This window comes from Sander lucioperca, chromosome 17 (assembly GCF_008315115.2).
Source record: "Sander lucioperca isolate FBNREF2018 chromosome 17, SLUC_FBN_1.2, whole genome shotgun sequence".
Classification (NCBI taxonomy): Eukaryota; Metazoa; Chordata; class Actinopteri; order Perciformes; family Percidae; genus Sander; species Sander lucioperca.
In genome coordinates this window covers 21,530,250-21,545,249 of record NC_050189.1, presented here as the reverse complement: position 1 = coordinate 21,545,249, position 15,000 = coordinate 21,530,250, and the positions used below count along the sequence as shown (strand labels likewise).

The 15,000-nt window shown below is 38.7% G+C and overlaps 2 long non-coding RNA genes across 2 annotated transcripts; one reads left to right on the top strand and one right to left on the bottom strand.

Moving 5' to 3' along the window:
• Window positions 1-4,138: 4,138 nt before the first annotated feature.
• LOC118493603 lies at window positions 4,139-5,207 on the bottom strand. The gene is made up of 3 exons (XR_004895551.1): window positions 5,011-5,207; window positions 4,367-4,453; window positions 4,139-4,265 (listed from the first exon to the last, which is right to left on the bottom strand). It is a non-coding gene; the product is annotated as an uncharacterized LOC118493603 (long non-coding RNA).
• A 2,808-nt stretch (window positions 5,208-8,015) lies between these two features.
• Window positions 8,016-10,349, top strand: LOC116059957. The gene is made up of 3 exons (XR_004107423.2): window positions 8,016-8,169; window positions 8,523-8,727; window positions 9,931-10,349. It is a non-coding gene; the product is annotated as an uncharacterized LOC116059957 (long non-coding RNA).
• The last annotated feature ends 4,651 nt before the right edge of the window (window positions 10,350-15,000 follow it).

The following is a 15,000-nucleotide window of genomic DNA, read 5'->3' as shown; positions in this document are numbered from 1 at the left end:
AAGCGGAGGCAGGGTAGAGCAGGGAGCCGTGAGAGGGGGACCGGATGGTGAAGCCAGCTGACTGGATGCAGGAGGAAGGTGTGGAGCTGATGACTGCAGGGCGAAACACAAGGAGAGGTGAGGACAGGTAAGGTAACAACTGTTGAGAGCGTGAGCTTGTATCTAGCGTCACCAGAGTGGCAGAGACAACGATCCAGCGAAGATCGTGAGTGGAGCCGGGGTTGAAGTACTGAGCTTGATTGTAGATGGCTGGCAGGTGTGTGTGGCGGGCGAGCGGTGATTGTGGAATGAGGAACAGGTGAGCATCGTCAACTGGCAGCAACAAGGAGCAGACGGGAGGAGGGAAAACACAGGAGGCACAGGGAGAAGCAGGACCAACTGAAAAACACACAAAAAAGGACTAGAAAACTGGAAACAAAAACCCCAACCACGACAGGAACTGTCCTTGGATGGACAGTCCTGCAACTCTTTGTTCATCATTTCTTGACCCGTATCGCTGGAATCTTTTCCTTTACCTTTCCTTGGCATTAAACTTGTACTCAACCACTTGTTCGAGAAGAAACAATCAGTATTTTTAACTTTCGAGGAACTTGAGCGAGAGCTCCAAAAGGCTCGACCGCCTAGTCCGCCATCTTGCCTGCCTCTCCTTTTGGCCCAAAAGTTACGACTCACGACTTGGTAGCGTTCCAGGCAAAGTCACCACTAACCCTTCTAGCTAGCGCAGGGGTCGGAAACCCGCGGCTCCGGAGCCGCATGCGGCGCTTTCATCCCTCTGATGCAGCTCCCTGTGGCGTTTGAAAATAATTAATGAGTATTTAATTAAAATTTATTTTATTTTACTTCGTTTGTTTTTAAAATGTAATTCTAAATTTGAAGATTATGGTGATCTTGTAACATCTAAATAATGTCTTATTATTGTAATTTGTAACACAAAAACGTGTTAAAATGTTTTGTCGCTCTTAATATGTGTTACAACGCAATTTCTTGAACTTTTCTAACCCCAGGTAGGCCAACTCATAGATATACCCAAGCGAAAAAAAAAATGTACTTTATTGTATTTCAAGTATATTTATATTTCCGATAGTATGTTGAAAATGTACTTACACAAATTGTACTTTTTGTAAATATATAAAAAGTATACTAGCATCACGCTTTCACGCTAACGCTTTTAACACACTTTAAAATAAGTATACTATATTACACTTTATAGAAATATATTATACTAAAATATACTTTAAGTGAAAGTTATGTGTACTTTCTAAAGTGTACTTATTTGAAATTTGTTTTTACACATATTTTTGATATATTTTAAATTGTATGCTTAAAATTGTCATTGTAACATACACTGAAAGCATATTTTAAAAGTACATATTTTAATATCAACATAATATTAAGTTTGAGTGTATTTTAAGTTACATTTGAGTCTAATTATGAAGTGAAGTTATTCACGTTAGTACGTCAGGACATTCTTTTAGAAAGTGTTCAATAGTATTACTATGAAAATGCACTTAAACCCATTTATGAAATGTTGTGCTGTGTGTAAAGTACACAGATAGCAATTATTGCAGCTGTTCTGTAATGTTTAATCAGTTTGTCAAAAAAATATGATACAATACATCTTACACACAAAATGACATTAAACAAAATATTAAATGCACACTTCAAAAGTACAGGTGCACAAAAAATGTGTCTTCTGCTGAAAAGCAAGTGGTTTAACGTTGGTGCAGTGCTACATTATGATTTAACAGATCACCCATATTGCAACAGACAAGTTAATACTGGCTATATAATAAGCAAAAAAATTAAGTTCACTCACACTGTGTTAACATTGTCACAAGTGTTCAAAAAAGAACATTTCATTGGTATTGTTTAATGGAGAAAAGGCAGGGCTACTGCAAACAAGACCAATTGGAGAGTGTACAGATCAAAAAGTCGCTGACAGTATTCATGCGTATAGGACCGATATGTAGAGGTCGGTTTGGCGTTGATGTCTGTAAAGTAGTAGCTCCCCAAGAATTTTAGTCTCTTTCAACATTGTTGGGAAGTGGAATGACATACATTTTGTCCTTGGACTTAACCATTACACATTTACGCTCGAGTGATTGGGGATGAACGGCAAATACATTATGGGTGTGAGATACCTCATTTATAAATGTGGAAGATATATTTAACTGAGCATCTCTACACACCTTTCCTCCACTCTTGGCAAGCTCTTTTACTAAAATACAGAAGTTGGTGGATGTGGATGAGGCCCCATCATCAGATGTAAAAGCCACCAGGGTCATAACTTCGCAGAATGTTCCATCATTTAACTGTACAACTGAATTATTTCTCTTTTTAAGAGTTGTGTTATTATATGAATGATAAACCACACTGCTACAAATGAAACGGTCATAAAATAAACCTGAATGAACTGTCACTCCTATTAAACTTTCAATAGCCATCCTCTGCAACACAGATGTGCTAACTTTCTTTGGGCAGCCAAAACCTCTGACATTATGTTGAAACTCCTTTGATTTCTTTCTTAAGCTAGAGGTACTTTCAAGTTTGTCAAATAATGTCTTTATGCTGTCATTAGCATTTGCCATTGTAGTCCCTGCTTTTTTTGAGAGACCCCTCCACCGAAGGAATCTGTTCACTATTTGTGTTGGCACATGTGTTGTTCCACTGAAAAACCTAAGCAAAGTCCCATTAAATTATTCAAATGGAAATGTGGATGTTGCCCACAGTGGTCCCCAGTTACGCACACCTGCTGCGAAGTGCATTAGTAAATGCACATTAAAAGAAGCATTAGCAGCTCCATACAGTTTCTCAAAGTTGAGCACAAATTTTCGCAGAGCTTGTTCTGCCACATCCACATGTCTCACTTTGATGGCATCCTGAAGAAGAGTGTGTATCGCAAAAACTAATAAAAAAAGATATTTCCAATACTTCTTTTTCAGAATGCCGTTCAAAACAGGCAATGCATAAAACAACAAAAATGACCTCCACTCAGATGCTTTCCAGAATTTTCTGTCCTTCACTGATCTTGGTGCCCTTGTGACCTCCACAGGTGGGTTAATGGCCAGCAATTCCTGGTCTATATCACTGACCTTGCCGCCCAAGTACCAGTCTTCATTATGGTGCTTACTGTCTAGCCACAGAGATGTAATCTGTTTAGTGACACCCAGGCAGACACTGTGTTGGTACTCAGGAATGAATCCAGTGATCATCTTGAAGCTCTCAAGTTCCATCAAAGGGGATGGGCCTTTCACACCCATTACTGGATTAGCAGGTGTTGCCAGCATAGCATGCCGAAAATGATCCATCTCTGTCCGTAAAGGTGGTTCTGGGGTTTCCCAGACATATGGACCACCACCAGTGTAAAGGCAGAAGTCACACCCATATTTTCCGTTAAACTGTTTTGTGTTTCTCAGGAGGGGGCGGGCAATTGAATCTGAGTTGTTGAGCACAGGAGTAAATGAACTTGGCTTGTATGCTCTACATTTTCAGAGTCCATCCATTTAATTCCAGTCTGTTCCAGTTCCTTGAGCTCTGCCACGAAAGCAGTTAAAAATGTGATCATATTTGGCTTGCTTTTACCAAACCATAAGCATGGTATACAGATGTTGGCTTGGCGATCTTTTGGTGACAGCTCTATGATTTGACACTGAATTGGCCATATCTGAAAATTATTGCTGTTGAAAACTGGAATTCCATCACAATTCCACATAATTGATATGTCATCAGCCCCTATTTGTCCACTCTGCTTGAGTTTTTCATATTCAGCCCCACACTGAATATCTGAAATAATGCCTGGAATTGAATGTCTTTCATTTAAATGCATCCCAGAATTTTCCACAATGTCCACTATTTGGGTTGATAGACTAAGTACAAGAAAGTAAGACCCAACCCTTAAGTTTCTCTCAATGTCAAATTCAGCATTACAAGAAGAACAATCTTTTGGAGCTGTCTCACTGGGTCCCATATAGCTTTCACAGTTGACACAATAAAAATGGGGCACATAGTGGCCAAACTGTCCATACGCTTTATGAAAAAGTTATGAGGTTGCTGGCACCAAGCCAGGGAAATGTTCATTAAACATTGTAAGAAGATCCTGAAGAGCTACTCCTGTCAAATTGTGCCTCAGTACATATGACATGTCCACTTCCATCATCTTCCTCTCTGTCCTCTTGTCCACTTCCATCATCTTCCTCTCTGTCCTCCTGTGTCTCTCTATCCACTTCTTGGTAAGTATCTGCATTACTATGATCTGCAAGACAAATCTGAAACAAATATAGAGGAATTAAGTGCAGCTTCAGTGTGGTTGAACATTGGAATATAAAAATACATTTACTACTGTAGCATTTATTTCTCCTGAACTTACCTTTTCAGTAACTTTTCTTCTGTAAAGGGATGTTCTTGGAACTGAAGATGTACTGAGAAATCTCTTGTAGAACAGTTTTCTCTTTTTCTGTGGATACAGTAAAAACTAAGATAATAGGAAACCTGAACACGGCTAGTGCTTTATCCACTAGCTAGCAGTAGTGTTGATGTTATTACCCTTGATGACTTACAGTGGATTTGGGCAAACATTTTAGGATGAAGATACTGGAAGGAATATTGTCTTTTAGAACTATGTTAACCATCAGATAGGCTGATCTTATATATAAGATATTATAATATAGGCTACCAAAGATAAATATTGTGGTTTTTTGAAAAGATGATGACAAGTTTACATCCTATTTTTCCTGCAGATGTCACAGTAAAAGTTATAATATATATATATTTTTTTAAAGTGTATGGGGTCTGCAGTGCGTAAGTCTTTGACGTGAAGTCAATAACAAGATGGTTTCGACGTGTTTTTACCTCATAGCTAATAACACTTTAACAACAATGTTTTGATAGCGTACTATTTATCTTGAAACGTTTCACTTCATAATGTTATACAGAATACAGAATTAGTCGGAGAGTAAAATTTAAATTTTCGTTGTAGCCCACAGCATTTCACCAGTTGTTTTTTTTCTTTACCTGGTTCGGTTGAAGTCTTCTGTGTTTTGTTGTTCTTGGCGTCTCTGGTTGAGTCTCGTCAGAATTCAAATGTCTCTTCAAGTTTCGTTTTGCTGGCATGATGATTTTAACTGAACATAATGACAGTGTCTGACCAATCAAGTGCATCAGTTCCGTTTTTCACTTTCAGCCAATCAGAGCTGCGGACGTTCTCATCCGACAACCGTTGCATCTGAGCGAGGTCAGGTCAGTCGCGTAAAGCAGGTTTGCAGGTTTGCAGGTTAGGAGGATACGATGTTCAAATTCGCCATCTACTACTTATTTGATAAAACACTTAAAGTGGAAAGTACGTCGCTCATTCTTGGTAGCGACCAGTTCACCCAAGTGGCATCCCAGCCGGACCTTGATGACGACGCGAACTGGATTGAAATAAAATGGCCCACGAGAAAAGAACCAAACGGGACGGTGCCTGCTAAAGTGCTGTTATTTGGAGGTAAGTATGGAGAATACGGTAATGGGTAATAGGTATTTTGAATACCTATTATTTTTCCAACTCGGTCAGCTAGCTATAGCAGCTAACTGTTTAATTTAGTCGTTAGGAAAAATGTCTTGGCTAAACTTTTTTTTTTTGTACTCTTCTCGTTATATCAGATTCCTACAAAGAACTTGTGTCGAAGAAGAATTTCTTCCTTCTCGGTAAAGATATCTGGGCCGAGGAGGAAAGCAGGGGTGTGCGCATGAAAAAGAAAATGTGTGAGACCGACGTAGTGAAGCCTAAAACAGCCATACAGGTGAGCACACGCAACATTCCTTAATGCTGCAGTAGCTGACACGCTGTCTCCAATACTTTGGCTAACTACACATCCAGATGCTTTCTGGTAGAGGTCTTGACAAAATTCAAATCATTTACCTGAGTAAAAAAAACAAACAAAAAAAACAGTTAAGCAATGCTAAAATTCTCCATTACAAATCATGCATGAAAAATCCCACTCAAGTTAAAGTGCATAATTATGTGCAGTAAAATGTAGCTAAACTATCAAAGTAAATGTACTGATTTGACTGATTTATTGTTATATATGACAACATTAGATGAATAATACTGAAACATCTCGATGTAGCAGTATTTTGTTGTTGTAGCTGCCAGAGGTAGGTCTACAGATAGATTCAACTACTACATGCATTTTTATGTACAGAGACACCAAATATGCTATATCTGAGGGGTGGTGAGATAATTAAGGGAACTTTAAATAAGAAGACATCTAAAATGTGAACTTGATTACACAAAGCTTTCTGTAGGACGCCAACATTTTTATGTCATAAACATTTTTGACAGGCAAAGCAAACCAGGATTAAAGGGGCAGCCAGGGACCAGGTGTTACAAAACCTGAAGACTTCCCTGTCTCAGAAGAGGGCCCTGGACACACAAGATCACCTCTACAGTTCTGAGAAAGAATCTCCACAACGTGTTCATGGGGTAAGGCATACTTCTTTCTTGAGCAGGGGGCTACAACGTTCACAACAGCAAAAAATGTGGTGTCCCTCAGACACTTCACTAAAAGGTCTTGATTTGAGGAATATTGGACAGAATCTTTTAGTCCTGTGAATCACCTATTTTGCATGTTTCTTTGTGTTAATTATTAAGGTAGTTTGTCTATTTTATTTTTTAAAAACTTGACTACAATTTTAGTTAATACCAACATCAACATCTTTTTTTTCTAATGACATATTGTAGTTTCTAGTACAACTCAAATTTCAGGATATAACTAATCATTTTCCTACTTTTACCATATAAACGTTTTTCTTCAGGGAAAGCGAGCAAAGATTAACAAGGCAGCAAGACGTGTGCTTTTACCCCTGGCATCCAGTCCAAGTTCTGATGATGCCACATACATAGGAAGTCCACAACGGCATGACATTGTAAGTCATACTTCTTTCCCAGCTGTTGTGTACTCTCAGACAAAAATTATTTCTCTGTTGTATTGCTTTTCACAGCTATTTTTCTTTTCCCTTTTGAAAGTTTCAAGACCATGCCTCAGATGAAGAGTTGGGCTTCTCCTCAGCCCAGAGAATGGCAAGTACATTTATATTGAATATTATATTATTATGGTAAAATGATATTATATTGAATGAATCGGTCAGGCAAAGGTCAGAGATCTTACATCCAACTGCATGGAAAACTTAATCTCACAATTGTTACATATCTTATTTTCACATATAAACTCCTTTTGGCTGTCATGTGCATGCCAACTAAGCATAATGTATTTCATTTACTTTTATTTAATATATTCAACAACACCTTTCATTAATGTTTTGTCCCACACAGTAGTGTGGATTAGAAGAGTGTCCTTTAAACATACTGTATTTCCTTTGAGAAATAAAGTCTAGAAGTCAAAAGCATGCGCGTGCACACGTGTGTCTAAAAATATTGTCACTAATAACAAATAAGGGCTGATAATAATTAAAAACTTTATTTGAATAGTACCTTTTTGAACAGCATTTATTATAATTATAATTACAATCATAAATCTTAATTGACCTACAAAGTGTGCACAGGATTGGATCCCAGCTGTCAGATTGTCATTCACAGATCAGTCAGTCACCATGACAGCTTGACAAACTGTAGCGTTTGTCTGTTGTTTTTATTGGGATCCAGAAAAACAAGCATCAAATAATCACAATCTCTAACGTACAAAATGAACACAACATTATATCTGCCGCTATTTCCTCCCACAATTCCTCACATCAGGTTCTTTAAATGTCTATTGTACCTTAATGAAGTTTAATGTGATTCTAATCTCTCATTCTCTCTTGAAGAAGTTGACGGATGATAATACTGGTCATGGCATGGCACCCGGAGTGAATGAAATCATGTCATCCCTTCACGGTGGGTGTTCAGATTGGAATTAGAGGGGTTGACATGTCAGAACACAGTATGTTTATTAAACAATGATTCAGGGTGTTCCCACATTATTTATTGTGCTGTAGTGAGCTTAAGTACCATTACTTTTACACTAACAAACCAAATGTTTTCCCACTTATTATTACATTCATCTAGACCTGCCAGAAATGATTAAATTAATGAGGGAGTGTGTGGAGTGTGTCCGGGCATTGATGTCCTCGATTAGGGGGACCCCTTCATCTGCAGCGTCATCATCTTCTGTGGACAGTGAAATTGAAATGGTATGTTATAATTGAGGGATGAACGTATGTATTCATTACTTGACAGTTCATTCATAAAGAATTTTATATTTGCACTATGGACCTTTCATATTGTTGGTAATTGGGTCAGCAATAAAGTGATGGGATTTAATAGGTTATATGTTTCACAAATCAGTTGTATGAATTATCTTGCTGTCAGTGGGAACTTCAACACCACTGGCCATAGCACTCCCTAGTGGTCTATATATACTAGCAGTGTTTCCAAGTAATTTAATTGAATTAACATTTTTTAATATTTGGATAATGTCTGTTCATTCCTCATAAGTAGGGAGAGATGATCTGTCTAATTTATCCTCTCTTTCTCTCCCATGCAGCATCCCTTGGCAGGCAGCACAGTGACAGTTTGAAAGAGGGCCTTCCTGCGGCTGAATAGGTCTCACATGACCATTTTTGCCCAGGAGCTGGCTGTGCTGGTATTCACAAAGGAGGGCCTTGCACAGTCCACCCTAACTGGAAAGTCTGGGAGGGGGGGGCCGCCAAAAACACAGCTTGATGTTGACAAAGTGCAGGCTATTACAGGTACGTAATTGTTTTGAGTTACATGTAGTCTATTTAAAAGCTTCTGTGATTTCTATAGCAGCTAGATCACACGGAAACTGACCACAAGTAATTACTAAATACATGTTGGACTATTTACTGGGAGCAGTATTGGTATACCATACTGATAACATTTCTCAGAGTTTCCAGAGGGGTATTCCAGAAAGCAGGTTATGTGGAAACTCTGTTTTTTTGTTCCTGAATGAGAGGTATCTTAAACTCTGTGTCAGTCACCATGGTAACTGACTCTGGGAACCTAACCTGCTCGCTGGCAGGTTTACTTGAAGAAACCCTGAGTCTGGCGGAGATGTCTGACAGGGCCTGTCCTTTCCTTCTCAACAGCATCATGTTGAAGCAGAAAGAATTCACATAGTTTTACAACAGGGGGATTATTTAGATGAGCTCTCATTCCCTGAGCCGAACGGTACCACTTCTCATCAGTCCATCATTTATCTGAACAATATTCTCAGTCCGGCTACATCGAATATCAGGCTACACGTCACCGCTGACGTGCTCTCAGATCTGCATTTTTATCACTTTGCAGGTTAATCAATCACCTTCCAGCAGTCAGAAAAAGAGGGATCGTTCACATTTCATTTGGCTTTTTTTTATTTCCCACAGATAGCTACAAAAGTAGGCTAACCATCAGCCTGCATTGCCTCCAACAACGCAATTTCAAAGTACATGTTTCTAATTTGCTGCCGCATTTAGGATAATATTAAATAACTTCTAGTACTATCTGTAGATAAATGTGTGTGTCTGCCTCTTGGGTCCTGGGGGTGAGTGACGCCCTCAGCCTCTGGTGACCCAGCGACCTGACTCAGGACCAGCTCCTCTGCCTTCTTCCACATGGTCATTTACTCAGCAGGATGTTAGGAGACAGGATGTGTGTTAATCAGTAGGTAACTGTTGGTGGTAAAAAGCTGCTACAAGCTGAAATATCCACTGAATAAACTTTTACCTTGTTTAATATGCAGAATATGAATAAAACCAGAGTGAGGAGCAATCACAAGACTGTTTTTATAGCCTATATTCAGAGTTTCACTTCACAGATTAAGTCAACTCAGTTCCGGGTTAGGCTTCGAGTTTGTTGAACCTCCTTTCTGGAATACCCCTTTGATGTACTGTTCAAAATACTATGAATATGCTGTGTGACTTACATTATCTCGTCTATTCGGTCAACAGACGCTGTTCTTCTAGAGTTTCCACAGACAAGTGTCTCTGATGTGCGCCGCGGCCATCAGACGAAAGTGTAACAATGAGCAGTTCAGCCAAAAAAAAGGAACATAATGTGTGGTGTGTGTTTCTGTATGGTGGGAGGGGTTAGGGGTGCAATAATAAGGAATGTTGTTTTTCATTGTTCACTATTTCTCAGTGTTCTGTAAAGTTTATGTGTAATGTTTAAGTCTGCTGCCTGAAATGGACCTATTTCTACAAGGTTTACTAAAGTACCAATATTTGAAAATGTTTAAAAGCCATAATGTAAATGTTCATACATTTGTTGTACCACTGTTAAGAGATAGTACAAGTTTTTTGTATATACAATGTACTATTCTAATTAGGATATGGTACAAATACATTAAAGTATATTTTTTCACCTGGAAGTAGTCCTATAAGTCTTTCAGCCTTTAGTGTACTGGTAATACATTTGCAAGTATGTGCAAGGTAGAAAGTAATATAGCAAAGTAATGATAAAGTATATTGACTATTAACTGCAAAGTATGCTTTTTTAGTAATTGGAATAAACCAAAAGTATAATTAAGCATATTATTAGCACAGTAAGAATATATTAAAAGTATAAAACATATATTTATAAGACACTAACAAATAATTTTTAATGTACTTATAATACAAAGTACACTTTAATTTAACTAATTAAGCATATATTAGTACATATAAAGCCATATGCTTAAAGTATACAAAATATACTTTAAGTTGTTCCACTTTAGCACATACAAGTACACTAAATACACTTCAAGTTGAGCTTTTCTACAATTTAATTACAATTAAAATACATTTAGTACAAAATTAGTTGTTCCAAAATAGCATGCTTCAAGTTAACTAATCATGAACACACTTCAAGTATAATGATGATTAGTGTGGCTTCAAGTACACAAAAGTATGCTAAATTTGAGTACACTTAGCACATTTATTTTTCAGCTGGGTATAGAAGATATAGAAGAAAGATATATGCTACGTGGGCAGATTCATATGCTTTCACTGCTGTCGAGACTGGTTTACCAGTATGCTTAATATATAATGAAAAACTAGCAAACAACAAAAAGTCAAATGTCGCAAGACATTTCCAGAATAAACACGCAGCCTTTGCTCAAAAATATCCAGATGGAGATGAGAGAAAAAAAGCCATTTTGGAACTGATGCGGAAGGTTGATCTGAGCAAAAATCACTTCAAGAAGTGGATGAAGTCTGCAAGTACAAGTACATATGCTAGTTTTGTAGCCGCTCAGGAAATAGTCAGGCACGGGAGGCCGTTCATAAATGGAGAATATATGAAAGAATCTTTCATTAAGATTTCAGAACATCTATTCACAGACTTTAAAAACAAGAGTGAAATTGTGCAGAAAATCAGGGATATGCCCCTCTCTGCAAAGACTGTCAAAGACATCACCAGACAGCAACTTACAGACATCAGTTCAGCTGTGGCCTACTCAACTGCCTGCGATGAATCTAAAGACAAAGGTGATATTGAACAAATAGCGCTGTTCTGCCGGTATGTAAACTCTGCTGGGGACAGGAAGACATGATTGAGTTGATACCGCTAAAAGGCCAAACACGGGGGAGGACAGCACCCACCTGCTGTCAGTGGCTACTGATGGGGCACCAAGTATGACAGGAGCGCATAAGGGCTTTGTGGCTTTACTGCAGAAGTCGCTGGACAGAAAGCTGCTGACTTTTCACTGCATCCTGCACCGAGAGGGACTGTGTGCTCAAACATTTCCTCTGGAATGCACAGAAGTAATGAACGTTGTCATTCAGATTGTCAATAAAATAATGGCAAAAGGTTTAAATCACCGTCAGTTCCGAGCTGGAAAGCACATATTCTGATCTCCTGCTGCACAACGAAGTCCGCTGGCTGTCCAGAGGGGAGGTGCTGAAACGCTTTGCCGCGTGTCTGGAAGAAGTGAAAATTTTCCTGGGCAGCAAAGGGCTCACATTTCCTGAGCTGGAACAGCCAGAGTGGCTGGAAAAGCTACACTTCATGGTAGACATGACAGCGCAAGTTGACAGTGCTGGCCAGAGATTTACAGAAAGGTACACTGTCACACTTCCCCAATTTGAGAGAGTTCAAAGAAGCTCACATGATAAATTCGGAGTATTTACATTCTGCAATCATCGCAATGCAAACATCGTTTGGGAAACGATTCTGTGAGTTCAGAGAGGAAAAAACCACATTATCCTTCCCTGTCACTCCCCTAAGCCTCGATCCATCTCTGCTGAATACGACTGCATCGGCAGGTGTGAGTCAACCTGATCTTGAGATGGAACTGGCCGACACAGCCGACAAAGACATATGGGTGTCCAAGTTTAAACGCTTGACAGCAGACCTTGAAGACGTTGCCCGTCAGAAGGCCGTTCTTGCTCACAATCACAAATGGCGTGATATTGAAAACCTCCCCAAACCGGACAAACTTGTGTTCGAAACTTGGAATGCTATCCCCGACGTTTACGTGAACATGAAAAAGTATGCACTTGGAGTCCTGTCGGTCTTTGGATCCACATATGTATGTGAGCAGGTGTTCTCCAACATGAACTTTATTAAAAGCAAACATCGCACACGCCTCATAGAGGACAGCTTACGATCCTGCGTAAAGAAGAAGGTGACGGCATACAGCCCTGAGGTCCAGGAGCAGAAATCACATTAAACAAGTATGATAAATATTTCAATTGCCAATTATTTTGCATATATTCATATTTTTTCATTGTTCAGTGAAATAGTCCTTTTATTATTCAGGTTGACAGCTGACTGCACGCGCCAGTAAAAGTTTTTTCATAAATACAAGAAGGACTAAAATAGACATCGAGTATTTTACTTTAAAGTAACCTTCAACCCAACGTCTTTTTTTCAGAGTTCAAAATGTTTTTGTTGCATGCAGAAATGTAATTTCGTTTTCTCTGCAGTAGCCTAGTTCATCGATCTCATAAATGCAACACATTATAGGATGTTTATGCATAGCATAGAGGCAAAAAAACTGTTATATGCAGTGTTATTTCATTTTAAATGTCAAAAGGGTTTTGTGGCTCCCAGTGTTTTCGTTACTGTGGGAAACGGGTCAAAATGGCTCTTTGAGTGGTAAAGGTTGCTGACCGCTGAGCTAGCGTTAGCTAGCGGCTACCTAACGTTGACATTAGCAGTGTTTGGAATAACGCCGTTTAAAAGAACGGCGTTAGGTAACGATGTTATTTTTTCAGTAACGGGGTAATTTAACAAATTACTTTTCCCGTCGTTACAACGCCGTTAACGTTACTGGACGTTAAATGCGGTGCGTTACTATGCATTGATTGAATAAACTGTGTAATCCGAACGCACCCCTGGCTCACAGCTAGTGAGGAGGTGGGTTAATAACCAGGTAAGCCATTATGATTGGCTAAGGCAGAGTCATGTTTCATGGTTGCCAATCAGAGCCAGTGTTTTTACACACATGCCAGCACACACACACACACACACACACACACACACACACACACACACACACAACAGCTAAACTGAGATTCGATGCAGCAGCAGAGATTGCGAGTCAGGAGCAATCCGATGAAAAGTTGGCATTTTCAAGGTGGAGATATAAACACTACTTCAAATTCATTGTGGCCAAAGGCAAGAACGTGCATGTAATGTGTACATTATGTCCAGGAGAGAAGACTTTGTCGACATTCGTTGTAAGCAACTCTAATTTAATGAACGACACACGCATCTACAAAGCTAGTGGCCAAAACCAGCGATACCTCCACCACAGATGATAGCTCGCCATCCACTAGCAAAGAAGGACTCGGAGCAAAGTCCTCCAGGCAGCAGAAGCTCTAGATCTTTCTGCCTCACAACTAAACAACTGCTCAAAAAAATCCAAATTCTTTGACATATAGCAACTTTTTTTTAACAGTAACGCAAATAGTTACTTTCCCTGGTAACAAGTTACTTTTATTATAGAGTAATTCAGTTACTAACTCAGTTACTTTTTGGAACAAGTAGTGAGTAACTATAACTAATTACTTTTTTAAAGTAACGTTCCCAACACTGGACATTAGCTAGCGTTAGCGTTAACTAGCGGCTACCTAACGTTGACATTAGCTAGCGTTAGCGTTAGCTAGCGGCTACCTAACGTTGACATTAGCTAGCGTTAGCGTTAGCTAGCGGCTACCTACCATTGACGTTACCTAGTGTTAGCTGATACTAACGATTTCTAGTCGGCTAGTGTTCCAGGCAAAGTCACAACAAACCCTTCTAGCTAGCGTCAGCTAGCGGCTACCTACCGTTGACGTTACCTAGCGCTAGCTGATACTAACGATTCCTAGTCGGCAACATTTTGCGCTTCATTGCATAAACATTACCTGTAGTATTACACAATCGTATGTGTATTGTTTTGATCTCAATGTGCGGAATTACTTTACGTTGCCTATTCATGTCTATTTATTTCCATTTTTCACCATTAATCAGCGGCGTCTGTACAGCATCAACAGGGGGCGCCATTGTTGTCTCTGTGTGTGATGTCAAAAACTAACTGGGAGTACAACGATCTGATACGAGTTCACGGGGAGTAAGGTAGGGGTCTGACTGCCATCTTTCCCAGAAAAATCCCAGTTTCTCCAAAGTCCAGAATGATGTTTAAATGTCTTGTTTTGTCCCAAAAGCCAAAGATATTCCCTTAATTAATTAATTAATTAATTAATCTGAGATCAAACAGGAAGACATTTCTGCATTAACAATGAAGAGATAATCTAAATAGTTTGTTAAATTTCCTCCAACAGACAAACTGTCTGGGACTAAAGGACCAACACTAACAACTTTTTTATAAAATAGTTTGATTTTTTCCCCTAAAATGTAAAAAAAATAAATAAAAAATCTAAAATATTTTGATTTCTTTTCTCAAAATGTATTACATTTTTTTCTTCTATTTTTATTTTTTTATTTTTCTCAAAATATTATTATATTCCAACGTTTTGTTTTTAAATATTTACACTTTCATCATAATATATCAATTTTTTTTCAAAATAAATCTGACATTTTTCTAAAATATTTTG